At 52.8% G+C, this 10,445-nt stretch overlaps 1 protein-coding gene across 3 annotated transcripts in view; it reads right to left on the reverse strand.

Moving 5' to 3' along the window:
* Positions 1-9,831, reverse strand: part of ZAP70 (zeta chain of T cell receptor associated protein kinase 70) — a 30,990-nt gene extending 21,159 nt beyond the window's left edge. Inside the window, exon 1 of one of the 3 annotated variants that reach the window (XM_068969663.1) lies at positions 9,745-9,831. The gene's annotated coding sequence lies outside the window, so the exon portion shown is untranslated. Of the gene's footprint in view, positions 1-9,418; positions 9,542-9,618; positions 9,686-9,744 lie in introns of those variants that run through there. The other 2 variants (XM_068969809.1, XM_068969739.1) reach the window with 2 other exon arrangements.
* Between the last annotated feature and the right edge of the window lie 614 nt (positions 9,832-10,445).

Raw genomic sequence — 10,445 nt, forward strand, 5'->3', positions numbered from 1 at the left:
TGAGGGCAGGAGGAGAAGCTGGCAACAGAGGGTGAGATGGTTGGATGGCATCACTGACTCAATGGACATGAGTTTGAGCAAACTCCAGGAGACAGTGAAGGACAGGGAAGCCTGGTGTGCTGCAGTCCATGGGGTGGCAAAGAGTCGAACTGAGCCATTGAACAACACATAAACTAGTTCAAATAAAAATATATTAGGATTTAATACCTATGTGAACTTTGATATGGCCATTAAACAAAATAAAGTGTGTGACTGGGAAGTATGACCTTTTGTGGTGAGGAGGAATTAAGGACATTTAAATAAATAGATATCTGGAGAGGCAGATAACCTAAAATTGCCCACCTTCAACTTTCCACAGTGATGGTGATGTCTGATATCTTGAGAAGCACTGGGTTACACAGGTGTCTGAGTCACTCAAAATTCAGACAATGTATCAACTTGTTCATTTCATTGTATTTGGGCCTCTCAATTTTACAAAGCACCATAAGGGACATCCCTGGTGGATGAGCTGTTAAGAATCTGTCTTGCAGTGCAGATGACATAGGTTCAATCCCTGGTTGGGTAACTAAACTTTCACACACTGTGCAGCAGCCTAGCCCCTGCGCCACAGCTACTGGGCCCACACACTCTGGAACCCAAGGACCACAACTGGAGAGCATGCACCGCAGTGAAAGAGCCCTCATTACACGACGGAGATGCTGGGTGCCTGTCACAACTAGGGCCGATGCAGCCAAGTTTAAAATACATTTTAAAATATATATTTTTAAAGGCACCATAAAATATTGAACCCCAGTCAATGACCTGTGTGCAGAAATATTTAGGTGTGATGCATAGTGTAGTGATGACTGTAATTTATTTTGAAAGGAAGGCATCCAAAAACAAAAGTTGATGTATGGATAAATAGATTGACATAGTTGAGTCTTGCCGTCTGCAATATTTCTATAAGGTATCGAATGAGGAAGTACTAAGCCGTTGCTTCTAGAAGAAATTCAGGGTTAAGTTCCTTTAAGTCTCTGGTCACAAAATTTTCATCAACAGATCAGTATATAACCTTCTTTTATTTACTTCTGTTTAAAGACACCTTACATAATTATATTGACTCATTAGCACTGAACTCTTGGCCAACAGCCCTGTAACTATAAGCTTATTCAACACGTACTTTTTCTGGGAGGCATAGCTCGGCCTTCCTGCACTTTGGAACACTAAACAGCGCCTCAGTGCTGCCCTGGGGGACCACTGACACAGTGAAATTACGGACAAACAGCACAAAAATGTGGTACCAAACAGACTGTGAGAAAGAGGCTTGTTTACAACATGAGCTGAAACGAGAAGGCAAAGCACTGCCTTGCTCAGCCTCGGCAGGAACCAGCATGTGGGTTGAAGCAAATTTCACACTGCTCTGCACATGCCCTCCAACAACCGTGAAAGTGCAGCGAGCATGAGCTTAGAGGTTACAAATAAATTTTAGCAAGCAGGCGAGTTGGCAGATAAAGAATGCAATAATAATGAGGATCAAGTGTATGCGATGAAGCAAATATAGCAAAATCCCACTGTAGAATCTAAGAGGTAGATAATTTTTGTACAACAAATTGTTCTCATTTTCTGTATGTTTTTAAGTTTTTATATAATGTTGAAAAAATTATGCCCATAACAGTTTCTGGTTTTCTCTACTAAGATGGGTCCCGTTAAGGCCACCCAGGCATAGTTTGCATTCAAGGAAGGGTCCTTGGACACCCTTCTTAGTTCAGCAGTTATAAGCAGGGGGTGGAAAGAAAGCTTTTGTGGATTGAGAAAGGCTGCCTTTCCCTGGTGTTCAGGAACATGCAAAGACAGGCACTGGGACTGAGTGAGAATCATTCGAGGCCTGAAATCAGGGCAGCTGGAGGAGGGGCCAGAACCAGCTTTCTAACCAGAAGCCTTCTGACCCTGGGGTTGCGAGGGCCAGAGTTGGGGGTCCAAGCCCTGGATGTCCCAATAGTTATAGGCAGGTGATTAACTGGGGACCAGGAGATACAGTCACCATCCCATTAATTGTTTTTGTTGAGTTGCTAAGTCGTGTCCGACTCTTTTTGACCCCATGGCCTGTAGCCTGCCAGGCTCCTCTGTCCCTGGAATTCTCCAGGCAAGAATACTGGAGTGGATAACGATTTCATTCTCCAGGGGATCTTCCCGACCCAGGGATCAAACCTGTGTCTCCTGCAATGGCAGGAAGATTCTTTACCATTGAGCCACCAGGAAAGCCCCCATCATCCCTTAAGAGTGTTTAAAGAATCAGAAGATTTTTTCACTGGTGGTCCAGTGGCTAAGATTCTGAGCTCCCAAAGCAAGGCTGGGGGGAGAGGGAGGCGAGATCCATCCCTGGTCGAGGTATTATATCCCACATGCCTCAACTAAAGATCCTGCGGCAACTGAGACCCGGCACAGCCAAATAAATAAATAATAAAAATTTTAAAATAAAATTAAAAGCGTCGGTTCAAAATGAATAACCAACAAGGACATGGAACTTTACGGCACAGGGAACTCTACCCAGTATCATGTGGCAGCCTGGATGGGAGGGGCGTTTGGGGGAGAATGATACATGTATATGTGTGGCTAAGTCCCTTCACTGTTCACCTGAAACTACCACAACATTGTTAATCAGCTACACCACAATACAGAATAAAAAGTTTAACATTTGGAAAAAAAAAAAAAAACAGAGTCAGGAGGGCTTCTGGGTATTCATCCTGGAAAAATGGAATAGGCTCACACAAAGACCTGCACAGCAGTGTTTACAGCAGCTCTGTTCACGATTGCCAACACGTAGAAAGAACTCAAAGGCTTCCCTGGTGGCTCAGATGGTCAAGATTCTGCCTGCAGTAAGGGAGACCCAGGTTTGATCCCTGGGTTGGGAAGATCAACGTTTTCCAGCAGTTGAAGAAAGAGGGAGTACATCCCACGTGAGATCCTACTCTATCATGAAATGGAAGGACGTGGTGATACACACACATGAATGAACCTGAAAGGCATCATGCTGAGAGCAAAGGGCCAGGCTCAAAAGGCTACAAACCATCTGGTTCCATTCAGAACTGCAGAGCAGGTGCAGGCTGCCGAGGCTGCAGACCTGCTGGGAAGTGGGGGTGTCGGGATAAGGACTGATTACAAAGGGGTATAAGGGAATTCAGAAGAATAGCCTGTATCTTAAGATAGTTTCTCAGCTGTATGCCTTTGTCCAATCTTAGAGAGCTTTTCACTAAAAGGGATAAACTTTACTGTATGTAAATGATTGTTTATGTAAAGAGGACAGGCCGCAGGAAACTATAGACACGATTGCGTGTGTGCTCAGTTGCGTCCGACTCTGCGACCCCATGGACGGTAGCCCACCAGGCTCCTCTGTCCAAGGGGTTCTCCAGGCAAGAATACTGGAGTGGGTTGCCCTTTCCACCTCCAGGAGATCCTCCAGACCCAGGCATTGAACCTGCATCTACACGTCTCCTGCATTGGCAGGCAGGTTCCTTACCACTGCACCACCTGGAAAGCCCACATATAGACATACCAGGCGCTAAAAATATTAATTAAAAAGGGAAAAAAGCAGGCTGTCTACACTCCTGTCATTATCTGCTCCCCCCACCTCCACCTGGCTGCCCTCCAGCTGCCAAGATATCACCACCTGATGGGCACCAGGCACCCTCTTTGAGGCTGGGTCCCCTGAGTGATGGACACTGTGACCGTCCCCCTGCCTCCTGCCTGAGCATCGCAGCTCTCTTGAGTCCTTCACCGACCCCCCAGCTTGCCCCCTTCCTCTCTGATGGTTCCTGTTCTCTCTCCTTCCCCGTCCTCTGTTCCCAACTCAGGCCATTCTGTCTCTGCCTACCTACGCAGCTGCTCCCACCTGTCTAGTCCAGATCTCTTCCCCTGTGGTCTCTTTCTGCTGCTATCACCTCTTTTGATCTCCACCAGCTGTTTTCTATTAATAAAACCTGAGATCCAGATCTAACTCACATAGTGCCTGTGGTTGGCTGAACCCCACAGTCTGTTTCCCACATGAGCTGAAGCTCTGGGGTCTGCAAGTTGCTTTTAGGTAGTTCTCCCCTGGGGCCTCCCTGGCTCAAGAAGCTACTGTGTGGGACTTCCCTGGTGGCCCAGTGGTTAGGACTTCACCTTCTGATGCAGGGGGTGTGGGTTCAGTCCCTAGTAGGGGGAGTTAAGATCCCACATCCCTCGGGGACCAAAAACCCAAAACATAAAACAGAAGCAATGTTGTAACAAATTCAATAAAGACTTTAAAAACAACCCACATTAAAAAAAAATCTTTTAAAAAATAAAAAGGACCTACTGTGGCTCCCTCCTGCCTACATCATTGAATCTATTAATAACTGAATTCCTCGGCCTTTCCTTTGCTCCAGCCAGGCTGTGCTATCAGTCTTTCTTCAAATTCACTTCCATGCTTGAATCCATGCACTGCCCTCCACTGGGTACCTCCTCCCCACTCCTCTCTGCTCCCCCAGTCCAGCCAGCCCAGCCGGGCAGATTCACAGCCCTGCTCCTCAATGGGATCAGAACCTGAGTCAAGGCAGCAAAGTGGAGGTTTCTCCAGGGACAGCGGGAAGGGGTGGGGGTAGTGAAGCTGGCCTCTGGGGCCGGAAGCTGCGGCAGGAAACTGTCGACAACACGGTTTGAGAAGCTCCGCCCCGCGGTGGCCGCAGGTGCAACCTGGGTAGCCAGAGGCAGGTTGGTGCGGAGGCGGGAGTGGGGAGAGGCTGGCCCTGGGGACCCTGTCCAGGGCAAGAAGTTGTGATGGCCCACCTTGTCCCAGAGGCTGGAGCCTTCCCGTGCATCCTCAATTTTATCCCCACTTCCCTGTCTCTTTGTCAATAACAGAGACAGCAGTAACCGCAGCAGCTTCCAGAAGGGCATGGCTGGTCTGCAGCCTCCTGGAGGACCAGATGTTTCTGTCCTGAGCCAAGTCCCCACAGACTGCATGACTCTCCCAGGAGACGCGCCCACCATACTCTCCCACTACGCTCCTGCCCAGGCTAACACCCTCCAGCCTCCCCTTGAGCTTGCGAGCTCCTCGTGAGCTCAAAAATGCTCGTCTGGCCTTCCCAGAGTTTGCAGCTCCATCAGGAGACCACTAGGCTCATTTTCACAGCCCAGGCACTGCGGGGAAGGGAGGAAACCGTGATCCTTGGCTAAACAGCTCTGTCTGAAATTCCACCCTTCAAGCCTCCTTTCTGGGGAAAGGTAGGGTTAAACTCTATCTGTTCCGGGCACAGGATTCCCAAATATATTTCAAAGGAAAAAAGGTCAAGGGACCAACTGCATTTTGAAAAGTTGTGGGGAGCATATTTGCATATTAAAGGCCCTGAGAAGACCTGCCAGGAAGGACCCTTTTTAGCCTTGTTTAATCCCCACACCTGATGAGAAAAGCCCACTCATTGGAAAAGACCTTGATGCTAGGAAGGAAATATTGAAAGCAAAAGGAGAAGAGGGCGGCAGAGGATGAGATGGTTGCACAGCATCAATGACTCAAGGGACATGAATCTGAGCAAACTCCAGGAGATGGTAGAGGACAGGGAAGCCTGGTGTGCTGTAGTCCATGGGGTTGCAAAGAGTCAGACATGACTTAGAGACTGATCAATGACAACCATCCCCACACCCAAGTAGCAGAGCCTGGAAGCACTACTGTCGCACAGAACAGGCTCTGAGCATCCAAAGCCCCAGTTAAATGTCTACCTTGAGACACGAGGAGGAAGACTGAGGGCATCAGGCTGCTGACAGAATGAGATGATCCAGCTGGACTTGGCAGGGAGGCAGCGGGCAGTGGCAGCAGTCAGGTCGGGAGGCCCTGAGTGCCACCCGCAGCCCGGCATCAACAGCGTTCCCACCCACGGTGCTGCTGGAATGGAGGCACAGCCCCAGCTGCCCAGGCCTCCTCTCACGGACCCCAGTCCTCTGCCTGTGACGCCAAGTCCCCCTGAAGCCACGTTTCCTGCCTCCCAGTCCACAGGCCAACAACAGAGGCAGCACAGACATCTGTCAACCAGCGAAACGCCAACTTTGTCACATCCCGCGTCCCCAGGACAGTGGTGAGCACCGTGCCGGGGATGGCGACAGGCTCCTTCTCGCTTTTTCTGACACCATGGCATGCGATCTGATCATGGGATCACAGGTCTCTGGGTAGCAGCACTGTGGATCTGTGTGGGGAGGTACACTCGCCGAGACCCACCTGGAAGACAGGGCCAGCGACGGTGCCCAGTGCTGGGGGGCTGTGAAGACCCCATGAGGCAAGGCTTGCCCAGCGCTGAGCACGGGCCCAGCCCACTCGTCCTATAGCCTCCTTTTCTGCTTGCAGCCCTCCAGGATACCCGCCTCACTCAGGCTGAAAGCCCAGGTCCCTACAGCAGCCCTGGAGGCCGTGCACAATCTGCCCCGCCAGCTTCCTATCCTCACTCACTCCCCACCAGCCACACCAGCTTCCTTATGTTACTTGTTGAGAAAACTGGAGAAACTGGGCCTGGTCCAACCTCAGAGCCTTAGCACCGGCTGTTCCCTCTGTCTGAACACCATTCCCTCAGCCTCTGTCACGTCATTTGGGTCTCAACCTCCAAGAGGCCCTCCCTGACCTCTCTCTAAAACCACCTCCCCTTCTCTGTCACTGACCCAGTGTCACTGCTCTTTGCCACTGAAATTGGGATGTTCTATCAGCTTGTTGACACAAGGCCTGTGTCCCCTGCCAGCATGTAAGCCTGAGGAAAGTGGAGACTGTCTTATCCTCCTGCCTGGGCCAACCAGGCACAGAGTAGGTGCCCAATAAACTTTGGTGGTGGGCAGAGGCTACCCTCTGACACCAGGTACCTCAGAGGGTATGTGGCCTGCCGTGGTGGGCGGGGACACCTCTGCAGGTTCTTGGAACTCGGCAGTCTGATGAGGGAGGAGAGGCGATGGGGGCTTCCCTAGGAGAGAAGAGGGAACGGCGGACCTAGAGGCTTCCTTCACTAACAGAGGGTGGAAGAGGAGAGGACCCATTGGAGGAGACTTTGCACAGGCTGTCCCCTCTGCCTGGAACAGCTTGCACACTCAGCCACTAAGTCGTGTCTGAGTCTTTGTGACTCCATGCATTGTAGCCAGCCAGGCTCCTCTGTCCATGGGATTCTCCAGGCAAGAGCACTGGAGTGGGCTGCCATTTCCTCCCTCAGGGGATCTTCCAACCCAGGGATCAAAGCCACGTCTCTTGGGTCTCCTGCACTGGCAAGTGAATTCTTTACCACTGAATCACCTGGGAAGCCACCCACATGTTTCTCCTAGCCACGGGCCTCAGGTCCCCTCAGCTGTCCCTTCCACGCAGAGATGTTCCATGATCCCCCCCTCCTTCCCCCGCTGAGTCACCTACTCTGTCCTCCCAGGGCCCCATCCTCCCGCATCATAGCCCTGATGGCCATGTATGATCAGTGTCTCCGTCTGCCCCACAATCTCTGACCAGCCCGAGCTCCCCAAGGCAGAGCCTACACCCGTCTGGCTTTCACTGTAGTTCCCACTGCCTCCCAACGAACATTGTCAAATCAGCAACGATAACAGTATCCTGTGTGCTGAAGACTTTATGACGCCTCTTCTAAGCATGATCTGTTTAATCTAACCCTCACTTATCCCCATTCCTCAGCTAAAAAAATCTGAGGCTTGGGGAGGGTAATGTCATGTTCAGAGTCATGTGGCCTAAGAGTGGCAGTCAGGATTTGAACCCAGCAGCCAGCTCTAGCCACTCCAGTGCATGGCCATAAGGAAAGCGGCATCCGCCGCTCTGAGCTGGGTCTCCAGGGCTCCCACGCGTGCCTGGCCCAGGTGTTGCTGCCTGCACTCTGAGCTGCCTATGACCGTCAGGGTGCAGAGTGCTGGGCTGCCGCAGGGTCGGACGCAGGTCCTCAGACCTCAAACAGACTCTGTCTGTTGACTGACTAACAATGCCCCAAGGTCAGCTCCCCACCACCACCGCCACATCCCACCAGCTCCAACCTCTGCCGCCAGGGTTCTCAGGGCTGTTGTGACCAGAGCAAGGAGCTAGCCCTCTCTGGGTGTCAGGCTCTGTGACTGTAAAAGGGAGACGGGAAAAAGCTTAGGGCATGGAAAAGGTGGGAGGAGTCGGGACGACAGAGCCTGGCTGCGAGATCTCATGCTATCCGTGCACGGGTGGCAGAGTCGGGCCCTGAATCGGCTTCCTGGCTCCAGAGTGCACACAAAATGCCCTCTGTCTGGGCCACCTGCCTGCCCAGCATGGCTGCCCATCCCTGACAAGGCTGGAGGCCAGGCGGCAACAGGAAAAAGAACTGGCAGGAGAAGAGGCCCCGCGGGTGACACCCAAGGACTTACTGTCAGAGGACGCAGGCCCTAGTCTCTCAGCAAAGCTTTATTAAGCACCTACGGTGTCCTGGCTGCCCTGGCTGAGACAACGGTAACAAAGTTTGGGGACTTTCCTGGTGGTCCAGTGGTTAGGAATTCGCCTTGCAATGCAGCAGACAGGTTCAATCCCTGGTCTGGGAACTAAGACTCCCACACAAGCCCCCACGCTGCCACTGCTGAGCCCGCTTGCTCTAGAGCCCGAGAGCCACAACTAGTCTGTGCTCCGCAATGAGCGATCCCACCTGAAGCAACGCAGTCTCGAGCGCCTGCTGCAACTAACACCGGAGGCAGCCAAGTAAATAAACAAATATTAAAGAAAAGAAAGTAACAAAGCTCATCTTGTGCTGTTCACCACACGAACCCCTGTTCCTTCCTGCCAAGACCCTTCCCTGCCTGGGACAGCTTTCCCAACCTCTCACCCAACAGTCAGGAGCCAAAGAGCCAAGCACATACTAGGCACCAAAATTTGCTTCTGCATTTAAAAGATGGGCAAACTGAGGTTCAGAGAGGCCAAGCAATCTGCCAAGGACACACATCAGCTGAGCAGGATTCAAGCTGCTTACTCCTTCACCTCTGCCTCCCCTGTAACCTGAGCTGCCTGCCAGTGGGTGGAGGCTGCCCTGGGCCCCCTCACAGAAACCATCCGGCATTTGGATGTTCCAGTTTACAGCCCCGTTGATGCGCCCTCATATTCCTGAGCCTGGGGGACAGAGCACATGTTTGCTTTCTCTGGACATTTCTCTGCTTCCTGGAACTAAGGTTGTCTCACTGATGGGGCCCTGCAGGAGGCTAGGGACTGAGCCGGCATCTGTGGGGCCCCTGGATACACACGTCCACGGCCACTCAGCTGGCGCTCTGGAGAGAGACCTCTTTCCCTCAGGATGGTCACAGGCCACGTCTGCTTCCTTCTCCCATGGGACACCACCCACGAGAGCCCCACAGCCCTTCTGGTACTCCAGTTCCTCCTGACTCTCTCCTCCTTCCTCCACCAGACCCAGGCCACCCCTAGAGATGGCGGCTAGCTGCTTCTTCATCCAGAACGACTTACCTGGGGATGTGCTGATGGACGCCAAGGCCCGGGCCACCTGCAAGGTGTCGGGTCCCAAAGGCACCAGACAACTGGTTCTAGATGAAGAACTGGGGTCCGAGAAACCGCTTTGGGCTTCTCTGCAGCCCGAGCCCCCAGCCTGGGCCCCCACCAGCTAACCACCCCCTCATACACCCCGGCCAGGTGTAAAGAGGTCATACCCCACTAGGGTTTCTCACTCAGGTCGGGGGGGTTGCGGAACCTGAGTCCCCCTCTCCCAGCTGCCCCGGGAGGCCCTGCAGTCGGAGGCCGTGCTGGACGCAGAAGGCCAGAGGACAGCCACTCACCTAGATGCCCCAGAATATCAGCACGCCCAAGCGGGGCAGGGACGGGCCCGGAAGGCCTGGTGTGCTCTTGGAAGCCCCTTTCTGTGAAACTCGGCCTATTTCCTTGATGCGCAAATAGGAAATGGGGCCGTGTTTGAAGTTTACGTCAAAGTCACAAAGTGCTGTGTTCAAGGAAAATCGCGAGGCCACATGCTCCGGGGAGGGCAGAGGGCGCTTCCTGGGCCAAGCAGGGCCCACCCAGCAGTGGGAGGAATGGGGCGAGCCACAGGCAGGCCTACACTAGCAGGATGCATCCAACAGCATCCCCCAAACCTGGGGAGGGGGAGAGGGGGAGGCTGTGTGCTGGAGAAGCCGAGGGGCAGGGGCAATGGGAAGGGGATCCCCCAGACTCGCTAGAAACTAGAAAGCCCTTACTTTCCCCTCCCGAGGGGGTGTGGACCTGGGGCCTGACCATGGCTGAACTGCTCACATGAGTTATTTATTCCACAAGCAGGTGAAAGCTGGAGAGAGGAGAAACCTAAGAAGTAGGTCCAGACTGCAAAGGTTCAGAGCACTTCCTTTGTGCTGTCCATCAGGCCAACAGCGACGGCCCTGTCCCTGCCCTCAGATGGCTCACAGGCTCAAGGAGGGGGCAGCTGAGTCACCAGGGAGGCCAGAGCTGGGAGGGCAGAAACTAGACAGTGTGTGTGCGCAGGGGAGCC

The sequence above is a fragment of the Capricornis sumatraensis genome, chromosome 1, assembly GCF_032405125.1.
Source record: "Capricornis sumatraensis isolate serow.1 chromosome 1, serow.2, whole genome shotgun sequence".
Classification (NCBI taxonomy): domain Eukaryota; kingdom Metazoa; phylum Chordata; class Mammalia; order Artiodactyla; family Bovidae; genus Capricornis; species Capricornis sumatraensis.